Source organism: Caretta caretta, chromosome 20, assembly GCF_965140235.1.
Source record: "Caretta caretta isolate rCarCar2 chromosome 20, rCarCar1.hap1, whole genome shotgun sequence".
Classification (NCBI taxonomy): Eukaryota; Metazoa; Chordata; order Testudines; family Cheloniidae; genus Caretta; species Caretta caretta.
This window is the reverse complement of record NC_134225.1, coordinates 7,515,545-7,529,982: the sequence shown is the minus strand read 5'-3', so window position 1 is coordinate 7,529,982 and position 14,438 is coordinate 7,515,545.

Sequence of the window (14,438 nt, the reverse complement as noted above, 5' to 3'; positions counted from 1 at the left end):
AGATGCTCTCTCTCAGCTTTGCTGCCAGGACTCTGAGTTGTCTGTAGCTCATATCTGGAGGCTGGGCACTGCCTGACTGTGGGACAGGCTGATGGCACTGCTCTACTCACCCGAGACAGGCTGTGTTCTTGGAGCAGGGCTCTTCCCTGCACAGGATCAGACCCTGCCTCACGGGGTCCTTACCTTTCCTGAGTTGGCGTTTATATTCCCTAGACCTGGGCATGTTTCACTGGCCCTCATTTTCCCTAATAAGGGGGGGGGGTTTGCTCCTTCCTCTCTTCCCGAAGCCCTGAGGATTGTCCAGCCCTGCTGAGCTCTCGATGGTTCCCTTGGCCTTGGCCTCACAGCCTATCACGTTTCCCACTTCTGGTTTGGAAGAAACGTGCCTGCGAACATACAGCCGGTCTGGGCTTGGTGAGATGCCGGGTGAGGCCAGTGCAGGGTCTCAGGAAAGGCCATTTTCCAGTTACATAATTTCGCAGAATTTAATGGGACATTGGACCATCAAGTCTGACTTCCTGTATAACACAGGCTAGACAAAAAGAAAAGGAGTACTTGTGGCACCTTAGAGACTAACCAATTTATTTGAGCATGAGCTTTCGTGAGCTACAGCTCACTTCATCAGATGTTTACCGTGGAAACTGCAGCAGACTTTATATACACACAGAAATCATGAAACAATACCTCCTCCCACCCCACTGTCCTGCTGGTAATAGCTTATCTAAAGTGATCAACAGGTGGGCCATTTCCAGCACAAATCCAGGTTTTCTCACCCTCCACCCCCCCCACACAAATTCACTCTCCTGCTGGTGCTAGCCCATCCAAAGTGACAACTCTTTACATAATCAAGTCGGGCTATTTCCTGCATAGATCAAGGTTTTCTCACATCCCCCCCACCCCCATACACACACAAACTCACTCTTCTGCTGGTAATAGCTCATCTAAACTGACCATTCTCCAGGTTTAAATCCAAGTTAAACCAGAACATCGGGGGGGGGGGGGGTAGGAAAAAACAAGAGGAAACAGGCTACCTTGCATAATGACTTAGCCACTCCCAGTCTCTATTTAAGCCTAAATTAATAGTATCCAATTTGCAAATGAATTCCAATTCAGCAGTTTCTCGCTGGAGTCTGGATTTGAAGTTTTTTTGTTTTAAGATAGCAACCTTCATGTCTGTGATTGCGTGACCAGAGAGATTGAAGTGTTCTCCGACTGGTTTATGAATGTTATAATTCTTGACATCTGATTTGTGTCCATTTATTCTTTTACGTAGAGACTGTCCAGTTTGACCAATGTACATGGCAGAGGGGCATTGCTGGCACATGATGGCATATATCACATTGGTGGATGTGCAGGTGAACGAGCCTATGATAGTGTGGCTGATGTTATTAGGCCCTGTGATGGTGTCCCCTGAATAGATATGTGGGCACAGTTGGCAACGGGCTTTGTTGCAGGGGTTGGTTCCTGCGTTAGTGGTTCTGTTGTGTGGTATGTGGTTGCTGGTGAGTATTTGCTTCAGGTTGGGGGACTGTCTGTAGGCAAGGACTGGCCTGTCTCCCAAGATTTGTGAGAGTGTTGGGTCATCCTTCAGGATAGGTTGTAGATCCTTAATAATGCGTTGGAGGGGTTTTAGTTGGGGGCTGAAGGTGACGGCTAGTGGCGTTCTGTTATTATCTTTGTTAGGCCTGTCCTGTAGTAGGTGACTTCTGGGAACTCTTCTGGCTCTATCAATCTGTTTCTTCACTTTAGGGGACGAGAGCTGAGGAAGCGTTGTTCTAAATCAGCCATAAAAATGTTGGCATACTGTGGGGCCATGCGGGTACCCATAGCAGTGCATGGCCCCACAGTATGCCAACATTTTTATGGCTGATTTAGAACAACGCTTCCTCAGCTCTCGTCCCCTAAAGCCCCTACTCTACTTGCGCTATATTGATGACATCTTCATCATCTGGACCCATGGAAAAGAAGCCCTTGAGGAATTCCACCATGATTTCAACAATTTCCATCCCACCACCAACCTCAGCCTGGTCCAGTCCACACAAGAGATCCACTTCCTGGACACTACAGTGCTAATAAACAATGGCCACATAAACACCACCCTATACCGGAAACCTACTGACCGCTATTCCTACCTGCATGCCTCCAGCTTTCACCCTGACCACACCACACGATCCATCGTCTACAGCCAAGCTCTGCGATACAACCGCATTTGCTCCAACCCCTCAGACAGAGACAAACACCTACAAGATCTCTGTCAAGCTTTCTTACAACTACAATACCCACCTGCAGAAGTAAAGAAACAGATTGATAGAGCCAGAAGAGTTCCCAGAAGTTACCTACTACAGGACAGGCCTAACAAAGAAAATAACAGAACGCCACTAGCCGTCACCTTCAGCCCCCAACTAAAACCCCTCCAACGCATTATTAAGGATCTACAACCCATCCTAAAGGATGACCCAACACTCTCACAAGTCTTGGGAGACAGGCCAGTCCTTGCCTACAGACAGCCCCGCAACCTGAAGCAAATACTCACCAACAACCACATACCACACAACAGAACCACTAACCCAGGAACTTATCCTTGCAACAAAGCCCGTTGCCAATTGTGCCCACATATCTATTCAGGGGACACCATCACAGGGCCTAATAACATCAGCCACACTATCAGAGGCTCGTTCACCTGCACATCCACCAATGTGATATATGCCATCATGTGCCAGCAATGCCCCTCTGCCATGTACATTGGTCAAACTGGACAGTCTCTACGTAAAAGAATAAATGGACACAAATCAGATGTCAAGAATTATAACATTCATAAACCAGTCGGAGAACACTTCAATCTCTCTGGTCACGCAATCACAGACATGAAGGTTGCTATCTTAAAACAAAAAAACTTCAAATCCAGACTCCAGCGAGAAACTGCTGAATTGGAATTCATTTGCAAATTGGATACTATTAATTTAGGCTTAAATAGAGACTGGGAGTGGCTAAGTCATTATGCAAGGTAGCCTGTTTCCTCTTGTTTTTTCCTACCCCCCCCCCCCCCGATGTTCTGGTTTAACTTGGATTTAAACCTGGAGAATGGTCAGTTTAGATGAGCTATTACCAGCAGAAGAGTGAGTTTGTGTGTGTATGGGGGTGGGGGGGATGTGAGAAAACCTTGATCTATGCAGGAAATAGCCCGACTTGATTATGTAAAGAGTTGTCACTTTGGATGGGCTAGCACCAGCAGGAGAGTGAATTTGTGTGGGGGGGGTGGAGGGTGAGAAAACCTGGATTTGTGCTGGAAATGGCCCACCTGTTGATCACTTTAGATAAGCTATTACCAGCAGGACAGTGGGGTGGGAGGAGGTATTGTTTCATGATTTCTGTGTGTATATAAAGTCTGCTGCAGTTTCCACGGTAAACATCTGATGAAGTGAGCTGTAGCTCACGAAAGCTCATGCTCAAATAAATTGGTTAGTCTCTAAGGTGCCACAAGTACTCCTTTTCTTTTTGCGAATACAGACTAACACGGCTGTTCCTCTGAAACCTGTCACAGGCTAGACAGTCCTTCCACCCTGACACCCTTTCCACCTGGACACCCCAATGGTAGGGAATCTACAAGTTTAAAAATATTGACAAAGTTTAAAAGCTTCAACTCTTCTCCAGGCTGCTCCTTCCCATAACAAGAGCCTCACAGAGAGCCTGAAAAGAGAGAGAGAGAGAGTCAGGAATGACAACCATACAGGCGGGGAAGGTACTACATTTATAAACAGCAGGTCCTGCTGTAATGTCACATGCTATGCTTGAGTTATGTCAAGGGTTACAGAAGATGACGACCATGTTTTCAGAGTCAGAAGCCCAGGCATCAAATAGAAGGGTTGAGCCACTGGCTAGACCAGTACAGTGAAAGTGAGGCACCCTCGTGTTGAGGCAGTTATGCTGGTGTAGGAGTGCTAGTCCTGGGATCGCTATTCCTATAGGAGAAGCGGAATAAGCTCCACGGGTATAAAGATGTAGAACTGCAACCACACTAGGCCCTGGTCCACACTAGGAGTTGAGGTCAAATTTAGCAGCGTTAAATCGATTTAACCTTGCACCCGTCCACACGATGAAGCCCTTTTTTTTTACTTAAAGGGCTCTTAAAATTGATTTCCGTACTCCACCCCCGACAAGGGGATTAGCACTTAAATTGGCCTTGCTGGGTCGAATTTGGGGTACTATGGACGCAATCAGACGGTATTGGCCTCCGGGAGCTATCCCAGAGTGCTCCATTGTGACCGCTCTGGACAGCACTCTCAACTCAGATGCACTGGCCAGGTAGACAGGAAAAGACCCACAAACTTTTGAATTTCAATTTCCTGTTTGCATGGTCACCTGCAGCTTGCCACGCTGGCCAGAGCTCATCAGCAGAGGTGACCATGATGGAGTCCCAGAATCGCAAAAGAGCTCCAGCATGGACCGAACGGGAGGTACGGGATCTGATCGCTGTATGGGGAGAGGAATCCGTGCTATCAGAACTCCATTCCAGTTTTCGAAATGCCAAAACATTTGTCAAAATCTCCCAGGGCATGAAGGACAGAGGCCATAACAGGGACCTGAAGCAATGTCGCATGAAACTTAAGGAGCTGAGGCAAGCCTACCAGAAAACCAGAGAGCCAAACGGCCGTTCCGGGTCAGAGCCCCAAACATGCCGCTTCTATGATGAGCTGCATGCCATTTTAGGGGGTTCAGCCACCACTATCCCAGCCGTGTTGTTTGACTCCTTCAATGGAGATGGAGGCAACACAGAAGCAGGTTTTGGGGATGAGGAAGATGATGATGATGAAGTTGTACATAGCTCACAGCAAGCAAGTGGAGAAACCGGTTTTCCCAACAGCCAGGAACTGTTTCTCACCCTGGACCTGGAGCCAGTACCCCCCGAACCCACCCAAGGCTGCCTCCCGGACCCACCAGGCGGAGAAGAGACTTCTGGTGAGTGTACCTTTTAAAATAGCATACATGGTTTAAAAGCAAGCATGTGTAATGATTTATTTGCCCTGGCATTTGCAGCTGTCCTGGATGTACTCCCAAAGCCTTTGCAAAAGGTTTCTGGGGAGGGCAGCCTTATTCTGTCCACCATGGTAGGACACTTTACCACACCAGGCCAGTAGCACATACTCGGGAATCATTGTAGAACAAAGCATTGCAGTGTATGTTTGCTGGCATTCAAACAACATCCGTTCTTTATCTCTCTGTGTTATCCACAGGAGAGTGATATCATTCATGGTCACCTGGTTGAAATAGGGTGCTTTTCTTAAGGGGACATTCAGAGGTGCCCATTCCTGCTGGGCTGTTTGCCTATGGCTGAACAGAAATGTTCCCCGCTGTTAGCCACGGGGAGGGGGGACGGTCTAGCCACATGGTGGGGGGAGGCAAAATGCGACCTTGGAACGAAAGCACATGTGCTGTGCATGTAATGTTAACAGCAAGGTTTACCGTGAAAGAGTGTAGCCATTGTTCTAGAAAATGTGTCTTTTTAAATACCACTGTCTCTTTTTTTTTTCTCCACCAGCTGCATGTGTTTCAAGGATCACAGGATCTTCTGCTTCCCAGAGGCTAGTGAAGATTAGAAGGCGAAAAAAACACACTCATGATGAAATGTTCTCTGAGCTCATGCTATCCTCCCACACTGACAGAGCACAGACGAATGCGTGGAGGCAGACAATGTCAGAGTGCAGGAAAGCACAATATGACCGGGAGGAGAGGTAGTGGGCTGAAGAGAGTAAGTGGCGGGCTGAAGAGAGGGCTGAAGCTGAAAGGTGGCGGCAGCGTCATGAGAGGAGGCAGGATTCAATGCTGAGGCTGCTGGAGGATCAAACCAATATGCTCCAGAGTATGGTTGAGCTGCAGGAAAGGCAGCAGGAGCACAGACCACCGCTACAGCCCCTGTGTAACCAACCGCCCTCCTCCCCAAGTTCCATAGCCTCCTCACCCAGATGCCCAAGAATGCAGTGGGGGGGCCTCCGGCCACCCAGCCACTCCACCCCAGAGGATTGCCCAAGCAACAGAAGGCTGGCATTCAATAGGTTTTAAAGTTTTAAACTTTTAAAGTGCTCTGTAGCCTTGTCCTTCCCTCTTCCACCACCCCTCCTGGTACTTCTCTCCTCCACCACCCCTCCTGGGCTACCTTGGTAGTTATCCCCCTATTTGTGTGATGAATGAATAAAGAATGCATGAATGTGAAGCAACAATGACTTTATTGCCTCTGCAAGTGGTGATTGAAGAGAGGAGGGGAGAGTGGTTAGCTTACAGGGAAATAGAGTGAACCAAGGGGCGGGGGGTTTCATCAGGGAGAAACAAACAGAACTTTCACACCGTAGCCTGGCCAGTCATGAAACTGGTTTTCAAAGCTTCTCTGATGCGTACCGCACCCTCCTGTGCTCTTCTAACCACCCTGGCGTCTGGCTGTGCATAACCAGCAGCCAGACGATTTGCCTCAACCTCCTACCCCGCCATAAACGTCTCCCCTTTACTCTCACAGATATTGTGGAGCGCACAGCAAGCAGTAATAACAGTAGGAATATCGGTTTCGCTGAGGTCTAACCGAGTCAGTAAACTGCGCCAGCGTGCTTTTAAATGTCCAAATGCACATTCTACCACCATTCTGCACTTGCTCAGCCGGTAGTTGAACAGCTCCTGACTACTGTCCAGGCTGCCTGTGTACGGCTTCATGAGCCATGGCATTAAGGGGTAGGCTGGGTCCCCAAGGATAACTACAGGCATTTCAACATCACCAACGGTTATTTTCTGGTCTGGGAATAAAGTCCCTTCCTGCAGCTTTTGAAACAGACCAGAGTTCCTGAAGGTGCAAGCGTCGTGTACCTTTCCCGGCCATCCCACGTTGGTGTTGGTGAAACGTCCCTTGTGATCCACCAGTGCTTGCAGCACTATTGAAAAGTACCCCTTGTGGTTTATGTACTCGCCGGCTTCGTGCTCTGGTGCCAAGATAGGGATATGGGTTCCGTCTACGGCCCCACCCCAGTTAGGGAATCCCATTGCAGCAAAGCCATCCACTATGACCTGCACATTTCCCAGGGTCACTACCCTTGATATCAGCAGATCTTTGATTGCGTTGGCTACTTGCATCACAGCAGCCCCCACAGTAGATTTGCCCACTCCAAATTGATTCCCGACTGACCGGTAGCTGTCTGGCGCTGCAAGCTTCCACAGGGCTATTGCCACTTGCTTCTCAACTGTGAGGGCGGCTCTCATCTTGGTATTCTTGTGCCTCAGGGCAGGGGAAAGCAAGTCAAAAAGTTCCATGAAAGTGCCCTTACACATGTGAAAGTTTTGCAACCACTGGGAATCATCCCAGACCTGCAACACTATGTGGTCCCACCAGTCTGTGCTTGTTTCCCAGGCCCAGAATCTGCGTTTCACCGCATGAACCTGCCCCATTAGCAGCATGATGCCCACATTGCCAGGGCCCGTGCTTTGAGAGAAGTCTGTGTCCCTGTCCTCATCACTCACGTCACCGCGCTGACGTCGCCTACTCACCCGATATCACTTTGCCAGGTTCTGGTGCTGCATATACTGCTGGATAAGGCGTGTGGTGTTTAATGTGCTCCTAATTACCAAAGTGATCTAAGCGGGCTCCATGCTTGCTGTGGTATGGCGTCTGCACAGGTAACTCAAGAAAAAAGGCCCAAAACGATTGTCTGCCCTTGCTTTCCTGGAGGGAGGGAGGGAATGGGGGCCTGACGATATGTACCCAGAACCACCCGCGACAATGTTTTAGCCCCATCAGGCACTGGGATTTCTACCCAGAATTCAAATGGGTGGCGGAGACTGCGGGAACTGTGGGATAGCCACCCACAGTGCAATGCTCCGGAAGTCAACGGTTGCCTCGGTACTGTGGATACATTCCACCGACTACATGCACTTAGAGCATTTGTGGGGGGACACACACAATCAACTTTATAAAAACGCTTTCTACAAAACCGACTTCTATAAATTCGACCTAATTTCGTAGTGTAGACATACCCTTAGAGACTAACCAATTTATTTGAGCATAAGCTTTCGTGAGCTACAGCTCACTTCATCGGATGCATTCAGTGGAAAATACAGTGAGGAGATTTATATACACACAGAACATGAAAAAATGGGTGTTATCATACACACTGTAAGGAGAGTGATCACTTAAGATGAGCTATTACCAGCAGGAGAGCAGGGAGAGAAAACCTTTTGTAGTGATAATCAAGGTGGGCCATTTCCAGCAGTTAACAGGAACGTCCAAGGAGCAGTGTGGGGTGGGGGAAGACACTAGCAAGAAGATTTTGAATGGCCCCTAACTTTGGGTGCCCACGTTGAGACACTTGGGGCCTAGATTTCAGAGGTGCTAAATACCCGCAGCTCCCAGGGGGCTTGTGGGCACTTAGGGTGTGTCTACACTGCAGTTACGTGCCCACGGCTGGCCCGGGCCAGCTGACTCCGGCTCACGGGGCTTGAGCTGAGCAGCTGTTTATCTGTGGTGCAGACGTTCTGGCTTGGGCTGGAGCCCGAGCTCTGGGAACCTCCCACCTCGCATCGTCCTAGAGTCGAAGCTCCAGCCTGAGCCCCAAAGGCTACACTGCAGTTAAACAGCCCCTTAGCCCGAGCCCCGGGAGCTGGAGTCAGCTGGCCTGGGTGTGTAATTGAAAATCAGCCTCCAGCCATCTCTGGGTGGGCACCAAAACCTGAAGCATCCAGTGCTGGCCATTTACTCCCTACTGAATCCCTGGACCTGAACTCCATGGGTGAAGCCACCTTGCCTGGCCTGCGTTTGGCTCTAGGCTGCATCTACTGGGAGCCTAGCAGGTCCTCTAGGTTTGATGTATCGTGAGGGCAGCACCTGGCTCTGGGAAGGCTCAGTAATTGGATGAGTCTGTTCAATTACACGGATCTGCTTCTAGCCAGGTTGCTGGTTGTGTTTTGCTTGGGTCTGTAAAACAAAACGAAATCAAAGTGGCTGGTGGAAGCAGCGCAATGAACATTTAAAAAGAATCAGTGGCAGAGCTAATAGCGGGCCGGGGGCAACTGCCCCCCTCGGCAGCCATTAGGTATACGTGTGGCGCCTTTTCAAGCCAATAGGTATAACTGAAGGTGGAACCACCAATGACCCAGCTGCCTCCTGGTTCCACCACTGCTCAAAATGTAGCTCCGCTGATGCTAAGAATCCAGAGTCTATTGAGCAGGAACATGGGACAGACAGCACCCTTGCTTGGAGAACCCATGCTTTGCAAAATGAGACATGGACTTTCATTCACCCTGCACTGAATTGCAGCCACTTCTGGAGTGGAGCGTAGTAGCTGCATAACAACACACGGATTGCTCGCCCAGCACTGAAATACAAATACCTCTGGGGTGGAGCGCAGCAGCGTATCATAGAACATCAGGGTTGGAAGGGACCTCAGGAGATCATCTAGTCCAACCCCCTGCTCAAAGCAGGGCCAATCCCCAATTTTTGCCCCAGATCTGTAAATGCCCCCCAAGGATTGAACTCACAATCCTAGGTTTAGCAGGCCAATGCTCAAACCACTGAGCTATCCCTCCCCCCCACAACACAATACAGGGATCACTCACCTGGCATTGAAATGCAGACAGCTCTGCATGGAGCATAGCTGATGTGCAACAGCACTCAACAACACTACACAGGGATCACTCACCCAGCACTGAAATGATGCCACCTCTGGGGTAGGAATGCAGCAGCTGTTCAACAGCCACAGAGCGACACTACTCACAGTTTAGAGCAGGATGTGAAGAAGACTCTCACTTCCATTCGAAAGCTCTGGGGGAGTTCACAGAAACAGACCATGCTGTTAACCTGAGCTGAACAGCAGCCAGGATACAACAGATTGGGTCTGCACTGCGGGTAACCAGACAACAGCTCTGCCATGAGGGATTCGTTCTGATTGATGGAGGGAGGGATGGGGCAGGGAGCCAGTCAAGCTTGGGGAACAAATTCCTTCTCCAGGACGCTTTGCTCCAGGATCTTAGAGCCCAGGCTCTACGGCCATTAATTCCTGCACCACCCAGCCGGAAGGGAAGGGCTGGGGCAGGTCTCTGCGCTCCACATGTCACAGGAGGACAAGGCAGAACGAGCCATGTCACAGAATGAATCAATTGCATAGCCTGGACTAGAACCCAGGAATCCTACCTGCCAGCTCTCTGCTCTAACCATTAAACCCCACTCCGCTCGCAGTTGGGATAGACCCCAGGAGTCCTGATTCCTAGACACACACACACTGGGGAGGAGAACTTGGCTCCCAGTGGGTACTTGAATGTTTCTTTAAAGCTCCCCTCTTTTCCCCCAGGAAGCTTCCAACTCTGTTCTGCTGGATCAGAAATTCAACTCCCTGGCCCTGCAAGATATCCCACCACCATGGCTAAAAACCCTGGATGTGTGCCACAGAGATATGAGACTCTATTTCTAGATATAAAAAATCTGCTACTTCTCTCCCCCGGCAGAACAAATTATTTAGCTTCACCTTGTGTTTGTACAATCTCACTCACGCTCTTGGTGCCCAAAAAGTATTGTCATAAGTAAAATAATCAATAATAAAATCATGATTCTAGTAATTAGTGTCTTGGCCCCTGGTGAGGAATGCGATAATCCCAAAGTGCGGGCCAGTAAAATCACTGCACTGCACCGTCATTTATTATTGCATCTCTGACCTACAGCAGTCAGGCATAAGCCACCAGAAGTGGAGCTGCAGAACCTATGGGATATTGGCAAAGCCGCTGGTAATTTTACAGGAATGCTGCTGGCAAGACCTTGACCTAACAATGCTGCCAGTTCCATTGGTGGTGCAAAGGTGATCATCTCCTCTATCAGCCGGCGTAGTTCTCATTCCATCATGACAACACCTAACTCTTGTGTAGCACTGTCCATCCATAGAACTCCAAGCTAAGGGTTCTCCAGCTGTATGGGCATTCTTGATCAAACCCATTGCTAGTAATCCCAGTGAATGTAAGGCGTGATATTTGACTTCCACATCAGTTACTTATGAAGTGAGCTGTAGCTCATGAAAGCTTATGCTCAAATAAATTTGTTAGTCTCTAAGGTGCCACAAGTCCTCCTTTTCTTTTTGCAGATACAGACTAACATGGCTGCTACTCTGAAACTTCCCATAAAGGTGTAGAGGTGTCCCATTTTTAGGGACGGCTTGTCCATCTGAGCCATTGGGCTGAATTGCCAAAGGATTTTTTTTTTGTAGGCCCAATATTAAGGGGCACAACATTCAGGGGGCTGTTTCTACTCAAACAGGTCTCTACGCTATTTATCGGATTTCGAGAACACCGGTTCATCCTAGTAGCTGTTCAAGGCCTGCAAAGCTCTGTCCACAATGGATCCAGCAATTCTCCTCTTCCTGGTTCTAAATCATGAAATACCCCCTTATCCCTCTAAAATGGGGGGCATAAACAAAATAGCTGGTGATGTGGCATGTCATGAAACTTTAATTGGCACTAGGTTGAGGCCAGTTGACCTGCCTGACACTATAAAATCATAGAAGATTAGAGATGGAAGAGACCTCAGGAGGTCAACTAGCCCAATCCCCTGCTCAAAGCAGGACCAATCCCAACGAAATCACACTTGCATTTTCTCCACTCGTGACTATTGCAATCATCCCACGCTCACTGCAATGGAAAAATGATCTCTCCCACACAGCATAGTGTGACTTGAAGATGCTTCCTGGTTAGGAGGCGGTAACTATCCCCTGGCCAAAATGAAGTGGGAGGCCATAAGCTCCAGTGTTTACAGGAGATGAGCTCCGAGATCCACTCCAGTCTCTAAAAGAAAAGGAGGACTTGTGGTACCTTACAGATTAACAAATTTATTTGAGCATAAGCTTTCATGAGCTACAGCTCACTTCATCGGATGCATCTCACAAAAGCTTATGCTCAAATAAATTTGTTAGTCTCTAAGGTGCCCCAAGTACTCCTTTTCTTTTTGCAAATACAGACGAACACGGCTGCTACTCTGAAACTCCAGTCTCTGATACTATCTTGCTAGTTAATAATTAACCCACTAATTATTAATTAGCATTAGTTACCCAGTCTTCTCCTTGCTCTGGAGCAAGATTTAACCCCACCCCAGGGAGTACATTCTCTTGACTCATATATTTGAAAAAGAATCATAGCCACGGAGTTTCGAGAAGGAAAACTTCTAGCAAGCCGCTTCCTTCTGCCACTGCACGGCACTGGGTTCTGCACATGTGGGCCCAATCACAGGATCGGGGCCTAATTGCTTCCTTCCTTTTGATTTCCAAGTGCATTGTCTGTCCTTTTTAGGCCTTGCAAGCAGCTGCCCGCTGCCAGAGTGCAACAGCTGCACAGACCCCTACTAAAATCAGGGGGTTTTAGCTCACAAAAGCTTACGCTCAAATAAATTTGTTAGTCTCTAAGGTGCCATAAGTCCTCCTCATTCTTTTTGCATAGGTGCAGTGATTCAGCTGCACAGAACAGGTTGCAAGATCAGTGCTTCAGCCTTTAAGCTCTTCAAGGTGGGGACTGTCTTGATCTTTGGGTTTGCATAGCAGCGAGCGCATTGTCAGTGCCAAACAAGTAGCAGCTGAACAGAAATCAATCAAGGGAGCGATGCAGAATCTCACGGGAAAGGCAAAATCCTCCAGCATTCAGTAGGGCGAGGTTAACATTTTCAAACTTGAGTGACCAAAGGCACCTAAAATCTACATGTAGGCAATTCATTCAATGTGCTGATTTTTTTAAAGGTGTTGAGTGCTCCCGTCCACTTATTTAAACACCTAAATATGGATGGATGTGCTTCACTGAAGTCTTTAAACCATGATTAGAGGACTTCAATAGCTCAGACATAAGTTAGGGGTTTGTTACAGGAGTGGGTGGTGAGATTCCGTGGCCTGCGATGCGCAGGAGGTCAGACTAGATGATCATAATGGTCCCTTCTGACCTTAAAGTCTATGATTTTGGACCCCCAACTTTGCAAAACCTTGGTTTGAATGCTTTTACTGACAACCACTGTATATAATACTTTGCTGACGGACAGACAGCTCGATTAGCACTTTTATTTTTAACTTTCAGCGCCACCATGCGGGCATGTTTATACACTCTCATTTGTGGGTCATAATCCTGAATGCCAAAGCATAAATATTCATTTAAGGATAATGTCAAACACCATGTACATTAGCAGCTGCTTCACTTTTTTTCATCTGAATCTGTACAGCTTGGGGGTGAGAATTTTACTGGGACAGGGAGCGAGGAAGTGGGCTGGGGTGACGCGAGGGGGTTTTAAGCCACAATGTTCTCTACCCCGGTAAAATGTACAGGGTGTGATTTCCTCCTAACTCCAGCTTCCATGATGCTACCTGCTCTGCCACCTCTTCCCACGTCCTTGGACTTCAGCCTGCTTAAACAGTGTGTGGGGTGGTCCAGTGATTAAGGGGGCCTGGCCTTTAGCTGATGGAAGGTGGATTCTGTTAGGGGGCTTATTCCTTCACCCACTCACTTCCCTGGTCCTTCTCACATGAACAGAGAGCAACAATACCCGAAGTCCAAAGGTGCAAACAATTCAATGTTTATTGCGGTGAACTTCCAGCAAGCAATGATTCCAATGTCCTTCCTTAGTGTCCCCCTTCCCAGCTCTGACACCACAGAGCCTTACAGCTGTGTCCCTGTTCCCATTCCCCCCCTTTTAGCAAAACATGATTCCAATTCCCCCACCCCCATTCCCTGTTCCCATTCCCCCCTTACTTCCTGATTGACTGCAGACTATATAGTAAAACTTGAGTTCTGCTTAGCTATACCTTAACCAATCATTTTACTGAAATTTAACTAACCAATCCTAACATATTGCCAATTATAGCCCACCATCTTAATTGGTTTACACCCAACAAAATTAATTATACAGTAGACAGAAACAATCACAGAACTAGACAGAAATTATACAGACAAACAATAGGGAAATGGGGACTACAGTGAGAAAACAACAAAGAAATGAGGATTTCACATCCCAGCTATTGATAGGTAAATTCTTGCCAGACAGGATGCTATCTAACTAAGTTTCCTTTTACATCTTCTAGGCTCTTCCCTTTCTCTGGAGGAGATAGGCATTATCAGGACAAAATTGTATTCCTAACAGCCCAATAGCACCTTATTTCAGTGTGACTGGTGAGGATGTGACCGCTCGCTTCCCAGCTTCTGGCTGCCTCTGAACAGGGCCTCAGACTGTCACAGTAAGAGAAGGACCTCACACTGGCAGACAGTGATTTTGATTCTTGCTTTTATACCTCTATAACTAGCTAAGTGACAAGAATACACCTAAATTCTTAAAGTATAGGCCTTTGCAGACATGCCTGAATATCTATATCCCAACAGATTCTAGCACTGACTTGCTATGACAGGTCACTTCCCTGCTCCACACCTTAGGGCTTGTCTACACATGGCATCAGTAACGTTGT